The sequence below is a fragment of the Felis catus genome, chromosome D3 (assembly GCF_018350175.1).
Source record: "Felis catus isolate Fca126 chromosome D3, F.catus_Fca126_mat1.0, whole genome shotgun sequence".
Taxonomy (NCBI): domain Eukaryota; kingdom Metazoa; phylum Chordata; class Mammalia; order Carnivora; family Felidae; genus Felis; species Felis catus.
In genome coordinates this window covers 79637737-79650970 of record NC_058379.1, presented here as the reverse complement: position 1 = coordinate 79650970, position 13234 = coordinate 79637737, and the positions used below count along the sequence as shown (strand labels likewise).

Genomic DNA, 13234 nt, shown 5'->3' with positions numbered 1-13234 from the left:
CTGGGGCACTTGGGTGGCTCAGTCGGTTCAGCGTCCGGCTTCGGCTCTGGGCGTGATCTCACAGTTTGTGGGTTCGAGCCCCGCGTCGGGCTCTGTGCTGACAGCTCAGAGCCTGGAGCCTGCTTCGGCTTCTGTGTCTCCCTCGCTCTGTGCCCCTCCCCAGCTTGTGCACACACTCTCTCTCTCTTTCTCTCAAAAATAAATAAATAAACATTAAAAAATTTTTTTAAAAAGACCTGCATTCAAATTTCAGTGGAAGGGTCTAGAAATGTAAGGCGAATTGAGGCTATGGAAAAAGGCACTTGAGAGACAAAGCGTCCAGAAAATAACAATAACTAACTGTGCAAATAAGACTGCTTTGTTTTTTAAATTTTTTCACGCCTTTGAGCACAGTTTTTTCCCTGTTCTCACTTTTTCCCAAACCAGAAGCCTGTTTCATTACGGTCTTCACTTTGCTCTTCAAGACTGAGTGACTTTAGGTGCGTTTAATTCAACTGGATTTATTCGAGAAGCTCAAGAACTAATTTATTTATTCTATTTATTTTTACAGCATGCCCATTACCCAGGGATTCTGGGCACATATAAATGATATGCTTGGGATTGGCAAACAGGAACTGGTGATAAATGGACAGGGAGCAGACTGTCTGAAAGCATTAGTCAAAAGGACTCTTCCCTTCCAGAAATGCTTGGTTAAGCAGGTCGGTCTTGCAGTTTTCTTGGATCTTGACATTTTATGTGCGCGTCGCTTGCCCGTTTTTTGACATACACAACAAGCACAGCGAGGTCCCTGGGTGGAGGTGGGGCAGCCAGAGAGGACCCCCCAGCAGGGCAATGAGTGGGACCCAGAGGCAGGGGGCGGGCCTCCCCCCCCCCCCCCCCCGACCTCCGCAACCATTGTGCAAAGGCCCGGGCTCTGTCCCCTGGAGGAGGTCTGTTTTGCAACTCACCAAGGGGAGGATTCTGGGGCGGAGGATTCTGCACGTTCTCAAAAGGTCATGTAGTTTCAACCCAGGTTCAAGCAGAAAACATCAAAGATACCGGTCCTCACTTGAGGGGAGGTCAGGAGCACACTGAAGAGGAACCCAAACTGAAGATCTCTTAAGCGCTGCTCAGGAGAAAAGCACGAACAGCGACATGATCAAAGAGGAACCAGAATGTTGTTTTGGCTGTTTTGGTTAATTCTCTCCTCAGCTGAGGAGACCCATTGGACACCACACTGTCCCTGTCATTTGCTGTCAGCCTTTGAGCAGGTCACCTCGTCTTTCCAGGCTTCTGTTTCCTTATCTAAAAAAGGAGGAAGCTGGCCTGCAGTAGAGGTTTTCAGAGAACGTTTCCTGGGAGGCCTGGGGGACACCAGTGGAGGGCAAGAGGAGGACTGGGAAGGTGCCAACCATATTTCTGTCTGGTAAAAGGAATTCTATCGGAAGAAATAAGCTTGAAAGTCACTTTTCTTGGGGCGCCTGGGTGGCTCAGTCGGTTAAGCGTCCGACTTTGGCTCCGGTCATGATCTCACAGCTCATGGGTTCGAGCCCCATATTGGGCTGTGTACTGACAACTCAGAGCTTGGAGCCTGCTTCGGATTCTGTGTCTCCCTCTCCCTCCCGCCCCCCAGCCCTGCTCTCTCTCAAAAATAAACGTTTTTAAATAAGAAAATCGGGGCACCTGGGTGGCTCAGTAGGTCGGGCGGCCGACTTCGGCTGAGGTCACGATCTCGCGGTCCGTGAGTTCGAGCCCCGCGTCGGGCTCTGGGCTGATGGCTCAGAGCCTGGAGCCTGCTTTCAATTCTGTGTCTCCCTCTCTCTCTGCCCCTCCCCCGTTCATGCTCTGTCTCTCTCTGTCTCAAAAAGAAATAAAACGTTAAAAAAAAAAAAAGAAAATCACTTTCCTTGACAAATTCTAAGGAGATTTCTGCCTTTTCTCTAGCCAATCTTTTCCCACTAATTTGTTTGACCCCAATTTGGGTCTAAACTTGAGGTGTGGGCAACCTCTCCCACAGGGGTTCAGGGAAAGATTGCCAACATAGTCTTCTTTAAGTTTGTTCTCCTGGGACACCTGGGTGGCTCAGTTGGTTAAGCGTCTGACCCTTGACTTCGGCTCAGGTCATGATCTCGCAGCTTGTGGGTTCGAGCCCTGCATCAGACTCTGTGCTGACTGTTCAGAGCCTGCTTGGGATTCTCTCTCTCCCTATCTCTCTGCCCCTCCCCGGATCTCTCTCTCTCTCTCAAAATAATAAATAAACTCAAAAAAAAAAAAAAGCTGTTCTCCCTACCAGGTGATTGTGGGGGTTGTGCCCAGAGGCTATTTGTCATTTTTTACAGACTTTGATGAGAGAAAGTGGCTGATTTTAAAGAAGCAGCTTCAAAACCTTGTGGTTTTGAATGTGCCACTCAGCCCAAAGTGCTCTCTAAATGGAAAAAAAAAATTATTACAGCAGGACTAATCTCTTTTTACAGCAATAAAACGCAGACCCAGTCATATAAATACAGCGGTGGAACCAGCCAGATTTAACTCTGAATGGAAAATGTTTTCAACAAATAGGTCTGGGAGCCTCAAATAAATGACAGACTTAGCAAGAGGTAGAAGATGTGACTTTGCCCTTTCGAAGGCACTCACTCATGTTTGGGACGCAGGCGTATGGAGACGCCAAACAGAATCAGTGTGTGTTAATGAGCTAAACAAGGCTCACCTCCCAGCCTCCACAGATGGTGGAGAAGCCTGAAAGCAAATTAAGCCTAAATGGGTCACCAAATGCTTTTCGGTTCTTCTTAGGGACCAAGACGGATCTTCACGGCCCCATCGGCCTTTCTATCTAACACAGAGATTTTACAGATTTTACCCCGGCAGCGCGAAGGAGGCGAAGGCACCCTGTGAGGTGCCCCACAGATCCTTGTGATTCACCGTGTCAGCGCTGTGTGTATGGGTAAGTGGACTCACCACTTATTTAAAAAACAAACCAGAAACAGCCCTGCATTCCTTCCCCTTTGCTGGGCCGTTTGTATCTAGATCAATGACTCCAAGAAGTCTACAGTTCACTCGAAGTTTTGGCTTTCGTTGACATTTTCCATTCCCCTGACCAATCACCGGTTGTCAAACTGACTTTCATTTTGGGGGGATGCATAAACAGGGAATTTGTCTTGAGCTGTTGACGTCATGGGGTGCGGGCAGGGGGGACACCTGGTCCAGGGTAAGGTTTGGGTGTAAGCTCAGGCTTCACAGCTAGTTCTCTGTGTAGCCTTGGGAAAAATGAATTCACCTCTCTGGACCTCAGTCTCTGCGTTTGTAAAACCGAGGACGGTAAAACCTAGCACCTTGCACAGATACTCTAGGGCTCTCACTTGTGAAGATGCTTCAAAAATATGCAAAATATAACATGTATTAATGAAATGCTTCAGTTAACAGTAAATGCTCATTAAATACCTGTTAAAGCAGTGGCTACAGACTAAAAACATAGGAGCACCTGGCTGGCTCAGTCGGTAGAACAGGCGACTCTTGATCTCAGGGTCATGAGTTCAAGTCCCACACTGGGTGTAGAGATTACTTAGAAAAATAAAATCTTAACAAATAGACTAAAAAAAAAAATGAAGCATAGAATTTGTTTATTTTTCTTGGACATTCTTATGGCCACTGCCCTGGTTTTAAAGCTCATCGAGATTCCAGTAGGTTCTTGGCTAATGTCCCTGCCTTCTCTGCTTTATCTCTACTAACCACTTGAATAGTTTGTTTAAGTTTATTTATTTATTTTGAGAGAGAGAGAAAGAGAGCACACACATGAGCAGGGAAGAGGCAGAGAGAGAGAATCCCGAGTAGACTCCCCACGGTCAGCACAGAGCCTGAACCAAGGCTCGATCTCATGAACCATGAGATCAGGACTTGGGCCAAGATCAAGCTTCAGACGCTTATCTGACTGAGCCAGCCAGGCACCCCCTACTACCCACTTCGTATACTCTTCACCAATGCTAGCGTGAGCTTTCGAAAACCACGGATCTCTGAGCACGCCCCTCTCCTGGTTAAACCCTTTACTGGCTTGGTCCCATCGATAAGACCAGGGTCCCCAAACCTTAGCATCACACGCAGGGGTCCTCACTCCTCCCCGCACCTACCTCTCCAACTCCAGCAGCGTTTAAGGATTTTAAATGTCCCCTGAATGCAATTGTCCGTACAGTGTCTCTCTTTCCCTTCCCGGTGTGACTGGGAACTTCTCAATATTCTAGCCTTGATGTCGTATAGGCCGGGAAGCTTTTCTGACCCTCCGAGAGAGGGTTCATCCGTCCCTCCTCTGTGATACCTGGTATCTTACGTACCTTTCTTCTTGTGAAAGGCACTATCATGGAACTTGTTGGCTTACATACCTCTGTCTCCTACTGGACTGTGACCTTCCTGTGGGGAGGGGCCTAACTTAGTTCCTGTGTATAAGGGGTCCGTAGAGAGCCTTCTCCCTTGTATCTTTTCTCACACCTGTACTTCTCGAACAGTGCTTGGCTATCGAAAAAGTTGACGCTCTTGAGGCTCGTGAGTGGCATGTCAGAATTTCTGCCCCGACGCTGAATGGCCTTGTTCAGTGGCTTAGATCCCTCCTTGCCATCTACGCCTGCCCTGTTCCTTCTTCTCGCTTTTCCTTCTTTCCTTTCAGATATTTCTGTCAACTTCCCTGCCGAGAGTTGTCTCTGTGATCCTGTCATGTCAGGTGTCCTCTAGCCCCAAACTTCACTATGACCGCCGTGAATGGGACCCGAACAGGGAGCCGTGCAAGGGCTCTGTGGCAGCTTTATCTTCTGATAGTCCCGGGTCCCTGAGCAGCCCCCGGTTAGCCAGTAGGCCACAAGAACTTATTTAAAGACATTATTTAGGGGCGCCTGGGTGGCGCAGTCGGTTAAGCGTCGGACTTCAGCCAGGTCACGATCTCGCGGTCCGGGAGTTCGAGCCCCGCGTCAGGCTCTGGGCTGATGGCTCGGAGCCGGGAGCCTGTTTCCGATTCTGTGTCTCCCTCTCTCTCTGCCCCTCCCCCGTTCAAGCTCTGTCTCTCTCTGTCCCAAAAATAAATAAACGTTAAAAAAAAAATTAAAAAAAAAATAAAGACATTATTTAGAATACGCACGCACAGATATAAAATCAGCCCCAAGTTAAGTTTCCAAAACGTTTAAATGACTAAAACTGCTCCGAATGAATGGCTCCTACTGTGTTGTATATCACATGGGATATTAGCGTACATACGAATTACTATTCTCCAGGCTTTTTGTGTGAGAACTCTAGGGCACGGAAAGGTTAAGCAGCATTGCTAGAATCATACAATAGTTGATGGTGTTGTCAAAATTCAAATCCAGGCAGTCTGAAAACCATAGATTTGGATAATCAGGACCCTTTCTTTTCGAGAGAGAATTAAAGCTTTGAATGGTGCACACGTAGGTGGTTTTTGTGCTAAAAATATTATACTCTTGGTATATATTTACCACTCAAATGGGGGGAAAGTGGTGAAGGAAACAGGGGGAGCGGAACAAAATAAAAAGGAAATGAGATGTTTGCAACAGCATGGCTGGACCTTGAAACGTTATGCTTGGTGAAATAGGCCGGACCCGGAAGGACAACTATTGCATGATTTTGCTTACGTGAAGTGTGCAGAGACGGAAAGCGTGATAGAGGTTCCTGGGGGCTGGTGGGGAGGGAGGGAGAGGCATTGTTTAGTGAGTAAACAGTTTCTGTTGGGAATGATGAAAACGCTCTGGAAACGGACGGCGGTGGTGGTTACACAACATTGCAAACGTACCTAACGTCACGCAGCTGCACGCTTCAAAACGGTACGAAGGGGACATGTTATGTGCATACGACCGCAAGAAAAAATAAAATACGAAGCAAGGTAGCAGTTGTATAATCCTGGACAACAGCTTCCTCTTGAGGCAGCCGAAGGGGCCTGACGTGTGATTGAGGGCTCTGCCATTTGCTCTCAGCAAATAGAATTTAATGACTCACGGCCACCCCCCCCCCTCTTCCGCAGCCCTTCAGTGTGGCAGCGGCTCAGGACCATTACTGTTGACAGAGCAAAATTAAGTATGGGGGGGGGGGGAGGGAGTATACATTTCCTCTTCAAAATTAAGGAATTATGCAAAGGAGGTGTGCTCTACCTAACGTCAGTTTAATCAGAGCTAACTATATCCGGCACCCAGGAAAAGTGGAGTCTCCTGAAATGCAAAGGGTCGGCTCGAGCCTCCCGCCTGGCTGACCTAGGTCAACAGGTGCCACGCTGCAGCCCAGTCCAGCCAGAAACTGTTCTATCTGACCTGCCAGAGTGTTTGCCTGAGTGGCCAGCAGGTTGAAATCTGGCCGTTTCTTACAAACGCGGGCTTCTAGCGTTTTCCTTGAAAAATCGGAAGGTCGGGCAGCGCGGCCCCATGCTGGTACGCAGAGGGGGTCGAGGCTGTCCCGTCCAGGCTGGGCACCTTTAGTACCTCCATCCGCTCCCTCGCTCACGTTTTCTGCTCAGCCCCCTGCACGTGTGGGTTCCTCCCTACCCTTCAGCTCATCTCCTCAATAAAACTGCCCGGTCCTCCAATCCCGCCCCTTGGCAGCTCTTGATTCCTGTAGCACTCGCTGTGCCTACGCCACTCTGGGCCCTTATCGCGTATTATCTTTTAAAATGTCACATAGACATGACAGAAAGTTCCAGACTCTCTGAAACGGCAAACGTAATTATTTTGCACTACTCTCCATTTCTGCCTTAGAAGACACAGTCACTCATGACCCAAACTAGATCGTTAAGACCCTTCAGTGCATTAAATCATCGGATTTTTTTTTTTTTTTAGCACCAGCATGGGTTGCGTTGGTGTCAGTAACGAATCAGTAGGTTTGGGAACCTCTTTAAGAATGCAGATGACTCGTGAGTTCAGCGATTTAGAGCATTGTGCTAAGGCGGCCAACAGCAGGGACTTCATCCCTTGGAGAGTCAATCCATTGGTCCCATCCTGCGGACACGAACCGTATCTCATCCTCTGGACAATACCCATTCTTGCTCAACGGGCAGAAAGAGTGGCAGACACATGCAAATCCATCGCCTAGTCCTGGGGAAGAATTCATGGGCTGGCCTTGTTATTTCTGTACGAGGAGGCTGTCCTTTAGACAGTAAGGCATCTTTACAAAAGAAGATGGCAGCTATTCGTTTTTAAGCTCATGCTGCAAAGTTTTGAGTGAATCAGTGACGAATTGATGATTATAAGCCAATAACCGATATTAGTTAGATGTTAGGAAGAACGGTGGTTTCGATATGAAGAAAGAAGACCAGGACAATCCGCAATGTGAAGATAGAGTGTGTGGAGTTCGTTGTTATTGAGAAGTCACGTTAATTTATAGGCAAAACATTTTTGATCTGTAAAGAAAGAACTAAAATCAAAGAAAACTGCCGGGTAATTGAGTGTCAAAGCCTTGTCCCTTTGTAGTTCAGTACTTTTTGGTAAAGTCAAATTTGGGCAGTCCTTGCTTTGCACAGTAGAGCATTAACTGAATCACATGCATGTTAGAATCAGGACCATTCAGTTCTGAGATGCACAGGTTTCAGTAAATATGGTAGCAGGCAAAGCGAGGAGTCCAGTGAAGTCCAGTAAAGATTAGTTCTATCTACAAAGAATGAGGGACAATTAAGGAAGATGAGAGAATATTTCCATGATCACTGAAATAAACTAAAGAGCATACGTTATGAGTTATTTAATATTTCAGGTGAGACACTATTTTGCATTGATAGTTTTGTTGGTAAATGCCAAGACCCTCCTTCTGACTTGTCAATCAATCCACCCAATACACTTTATATCAGTCAGCATAGTTAGGTTATGCATAGTAACAAACAACCCCTAAGTCTCAAGGCTGAGCACCACCAAGCTTATTTCTCGCTCTTACAACACTGTTTGTGGGTCTAGGTGTCTCAATCTAGGACAGATGCCCTCTGGGCAACATCTCAGGATCCAGACTGAACGGAGAGCCCACCATTCCATAGCTCTACCTCCTGGAACACGTGACCTCCTCAGCTGGCAGGGCAGACGAAGAGGGTCTCACACTGGTCATTAAACGCTTTGGCCTGGAAGTGACACGCTTCACTTTTGCTCCAGAACATAGTCCTGCCTAACTGGGAGGGAAGCAGAGAGATGTTATGCTGTCACACACCCCAAAGGAGAGGCAGAGAAGAAACGGGTGAGCAGTAGACATCGCTACTGCCCCTTTCCAATCACCTGACACTTATATACCAAACTTATCTGGTTAATATTCTAATTTGTTCTCTATAAACCTAGCTAGTTTTGAGGAACTGGCAATAAACATCATCACTTTGTTTAGAGATACAACTAAAAAGAAAGAAAGAAAGAAAGAAAGAAAGAAAGAAAGAAAGAAAGAGAGAGAGAGAGAGAAAGAAAAGGAGATCCTCATGCTTTCGTGTGTTCAGCAAACATTTGTTGAATGCCCGCTATGCACACTGGTCCAGGTGCTGGGATTCAGCAATAGTCAAAACACATAAAAGTCCCATGTTTTTGAAAGTGTATTCTTGTGGGGGAGATAGACAATAAAATATATGCATGACAAATATACATATGACAAAAACAGTTGGCATATACTGTGACTTCAGATGAGAATTGGTGTCACGTCGTGATGAGGCCCAGTGGAGAGAGAGGTAGCATGTGACTGGGGTGGAGTGGAGCCATTTTGGATAGGGTACCCAGGGAAGGCCCCCGTGAGCCCGATTTTGTGTAATTTTTTTTTTGAGTATTAATACATGGCAGGCACTGTGAGGGAGAGGAACTGGATGGGTTTATGATACAGATTCTACCCCCAGAGGGTTTTACAATGGAGGAATGAAATGGGGAATATATAGACTATAATAAAGGTTAAATGAGAGGTTTTTTTTTTTTTAATTTTTTTTAAACGTTTATTTATTTTTGAGACAGAGAGAGACAGAGCCTGAACAGGGGAGGGGCAGAGAGAGAGGGAGACACAGAACCGGAAGCAGGCTCCAGGCTCTGAGCCATCAGCCCAGAGCCCGACGCGGGGCTCGAACTCACAGACCGTGAGATCGTGACCTGAGCTGAAGTCGGACGCTTAACCGACTGAGCCACCCAGGTGCCCCTAAATGAGAGTTTTTAAAAACAAGAGTTAATATTTACTATCAACTCCCTGCCAGGCACGTTCCATGATTTAATGTATTTACCTCTCACAACCACTGGCCACCTCGTTTTTCAAATAGACAGACATAAGCTGTGACTCCCAGAAGGTAAGCAACTTGTTCAAGGTAACATATATAAGGAGCGGCCGAGCTGGGCCTCAAACCCAGTTCTCTGCCTCCAAAGTTGTGCACCTAACTACTGCGCCCTACTGACTTCCCTAAATGTGATCAATATCACGGCAGAGGTGTAACTGAGAGGTGAGACTCTATTTTTATTTGAGAGAAGGGACATCAAGGAAGACTTCTTGGAGGAATTGGTGTATCTGGGCCTAGGTGAATTCCGGGGATTCAAGGAGAGGGCATTTGAGGAAGTGCAAACATAGACAGAGGTATGGAGTCACGAGGGCTCAGGGCATGTTCGGTGAGGAAAAGAAGCTTGTGTTTGGCTAGAATGACTGCATAGAAATATGGAAACGAGCTTGCAAAGAAAATTTGAGGTCATATCACAGAAGGTCTTAAATGCCAGGCAAAGGAGTTTGAACTTTGTTGAAAAACACCAAAGCAATAATAGCTATTGAAACTTTTGAGCAGAGAAATCGAATGAGGAAAGGCCGTGTCCTGAAAGAAATTAGCCGGCCGGTGCCGTAAAGAATAGATTAGACCGTTTGGTCGGGGAGATCAATCAGGAGCGCTGGAAAGGGCAGCGTCAGTGGAATGGAAAAGCATGACATGAGCCGTCATTTCAGAAGTAGAATGGAGAGCATTTGTAAGGAACGTGGGAAGGGAGGGTCAGGGAATAGGGAAGGAAGAGTAAAAGATAACAGCCTGGTGAAAAGTCTAGATAATTCTTTATTTTCTTACAATTTACACTTTGTTTCTGCTTCTATCACTTATCTTTGATCCCCAGACAGGAGTCAAAAAAAGAATTTTACTGCCGTCTTTTTGGGAAATCCAGTGAAGGCAAATGGAACAAAGCTACTTGAATTATGAGCTGTACGGCTCCACATCTCTTCTCCCAATGAAAATCTCATTAGCCTGCCATTTGAAAACTAGCGCATTCGAATTTGACTTTGTTTGGCTTGTGCAGTTGGATCCCTTTAAAGCGATAGTTTTTCAGGAGTGTGGCAGGAGGCCTGAAATTTCAATTAGAGAAGCCAGAGGTTTACCTGTTGGAGGAAAGAAGGTATTATCTTCGTGTTGCTAGGTGATGGGTCTCTAAAGCAATAGTTCGGTCTTAAAGGATCAGAGCTCTTTCCAAATTCCGTTTCTTTTGAAAGCAAACATCAATTTAAAACTAACCCCAGATGCCCCACTCTGGTTCTATAAGGAATAAAACCACTTACCTGCCGTAAATCCAGCAAACCTTCTGCTTACCCCTTCCCCAGACTAGATGGCCCTAATTTACATGGACGACCAGCCTTTACTCTTTCCGTACCGTATGAGTAAGAACGACAACCAAGAGCAACGCCAAGGAGCCATTCTCACTGCCCTTCATGCTCCGTTCCACTACCATTCTATGACACATATACTATTTTTTCCCCTTTAATAGATAGTGTGATAGTTAATTATACCCATCAACTTGGCTGGGCTATGGTGCCAGCTGTTTGGCCAAACACTCATCTAGATATTGCTGAGGAGGTATTTTGTAGATATGATTAACGTTTAAATGAGTACACCTTGAGGAAGACAGATGATGCTCCGTAACTTGGGTGGGCCTCACCCAATCAGTGGAAGGCATCAAGAGCAAAGACTGAGGCCTCCCGGAGTGGAAAGTGTCCTCAGGAGTGCCACGTAGAAACCCCGCCTGAGTTTCCAGCCTGCTGCTCTGTGGAGCTCTGACTCTACGCGGCAACGTCAATTCTCAGAATTGCCTGCCTGCCAGGCTGTCCTGCATCTTTCAGACTTGCCAGCCACTTCCTTAAAATCGATCTCGATCTCCATCCGTAGCCATTGCTTCTGTTGCCCTGGAGAACCCTGACCACTACAGAGTGAGAAAGGGAGGCTTCCATAGGCCAACTCGTTCAAGGTCACCCAGGTAGCGAGTGGTGGAAGCAGGACTCGAGGGAAGTCCGCTCTCATAACCACTAGACTAGACCGCCTCCTGTGCCAGGACAGGGAGTTCTACTCATGCCGATGATATTCAAACTGGAAACAAAAAAAAATTTTTTTTTTAATATTTATTTATTTTGGGGGGAGTGCAAGTGGGGGAGCGCTAGAGAGAGGGGGACAGAGGATCCGAAGAGGGATCCGTGCTGACAGGCTGATAATACTGAGCCTGACGTGGGGCTCGAACTCATGAACTGTGAGATCATGACCTGAGCCAAAGTCAGACGCTCAACTGACTGAGCCACCCGGATGCCTCTGAAACAAATTTTTGATGAATTTTTGTCAAATCCCCAAGAAGGAGGGGCAGAAGCCAGAAAATGACAGTCTTCTGGCTTTCCTCTCTTTACTGCACTTCCTCTCATCTCTGAGGGGCAGTCTGATCTGAGTCCCCCTGGGAGGTGTACTCTTCTCTTTCTTGACCTGGTCCCCGTGAATGCTGGGTCTTCAATCCCCTTCGCGTGGTTCTAACAATGATTCACTGCTAGTTTCCTAGCTTAAGGAAGAGGAAGATAGTTTGGGTTTGAGTCCTAGGAGAGAGAGATTCCCAGCAGTATTGCAAACATCTTTCTCCTCTCTTAAAGATGCAGGGGTGTGGTCTGTGTGGAAGTTAGGGATGTATATGAAGACACATTAAGGTAGGAAAGCATGGGCCCCAGAGGGGGAGACTCATACGGTCCGGGGGATGAAATGTGCACCTCCAGATCCCAGACCTCATGAGGGGGTGCAGTACTCATTGCAAACAATTAGAGCTGAGCGTATGTGGGGCCCATGATCAAAGGCGGAACGTCTCATAAAATAGCAATTTCTGGGAGATTCTCACCTAAAAATCTATACCTAGCAAAGGAATATTGGAGTGGATTGTTTGCACAAATGCCTCTATAATTTCCTTCTCTGCCCTTGAGTAGTGCCCTCCCATACTGACTCTGGGCTTGGCCGTGTAAGTTGCTTTTGTCAAGAGGACAATAGCAAATATGACACAATCACAGACTTGAAAAGTAGTTGAGCATCGGGACTTGCTCTCTCTGTGTTTTGAAACCCTGAGGTCACCATGTGAAGGAGGCCAGGAGACTGGAGGATGAGATGCCACATGGAGAAGAGATGAGCCATCCCAGGAGGAAGGCCTTAGACCAGCCTGTCTGCAAACCACCAGTCATGAGCAAGGCCATCTCATCAGTTGGCCATGGCACATGAGAGGGCCCAACAGAGATCGGCTGAGCCAATCCAGAAAAAACTCCCAGCTGACTCACAGAATTATGAGCTGAATAAAAGCTAAATTGTGTTGTTTGAAGCTGCTTCATTTCAGGGACGTTTGCTTATGCATCATCAGCTAAGTGATAGATACTAGCACCCTTCAATAAAGACCCCATTTCCTCCTAACAAAATTCTAAAACATATCTATCAACTGAAATAGACCCAACATACCCATAAGCTGTTCGCCTTATGAAAGGAACTCGAATTCACTTCTTTTCTATATTTTACATGTGATTTATGACTTATACCTCAACCATGCAATTGTTGTATCACTCCAGTATCAAAGCACATTAACTTTCTCTCAAATCAGAATTTAGTAATGAAGTGTATTTCATAGTGAATTTTAGAATGTCCTTTTATCTTGATGTCAGTCTAATGAAAACCATAGTGATGTCAATATCATTCAAGTTTACAATTTACCTAACATTTCACATTTCCAGAAGTATTCAACTGTTGTTAGATAATTCCAACAACGTTTTGGGTAAGTGGGAGAGTACATATTCTAATATGCCACTAGAACGTAAATTCTATAAGGGCAGTGCTATTACCTGTTTGGATTATTGCTTATCCACAGCACCTAGAACCTGAAGCATAGTAAATGCTGGATAAATACTTGTTTAATGAATGAATGATTAGGGACCCAAGAGACTTGGGTAAGTAAGCATGTTACTCCCTTATGGGCGCTATGAAAAAACACATTTTTTTTTCAAATTTTCTATTCTCAGTTAAATGGATAATTCCCTTTGT

The 13234-nt window shown here is 46.1% G+C and overlaps 2 long non-coding RNA genes across 2 annotated transcripts; one reads left to right on the top strand and one right to left on the bottom strand.

Moving 5' to 3' along the window:
• Positions 1-484: 484 nt before the first annotated feature.
• Positions 485-1715, bottom strand: LOC109493070. The gene is made up of 3 exons (XR_002147097.3): positions 1663-1715; positions 948-1105; positions 485-787 (listed from the first exon to the last, which is right to left on the bottom strand). It is a non-coding gene; the product is annotated as an uncharacterized LOC109493070 (long non-coding RNA).
• A 745-nt stretch (positions 1716-2460) lies between these two features.
• On the top strand, positions 2461-12524 carry LOC123381085. The gene is made up of 2 exons (XR_006587573.1): positions 2461-2920; positions 12279-12524. It is a non-coding gene; the product is annotated as an uncharacterized LOC123381085 (long non-coding RNA).
• Positions 12525-13234: the final 710 nt, after the last annotated feature.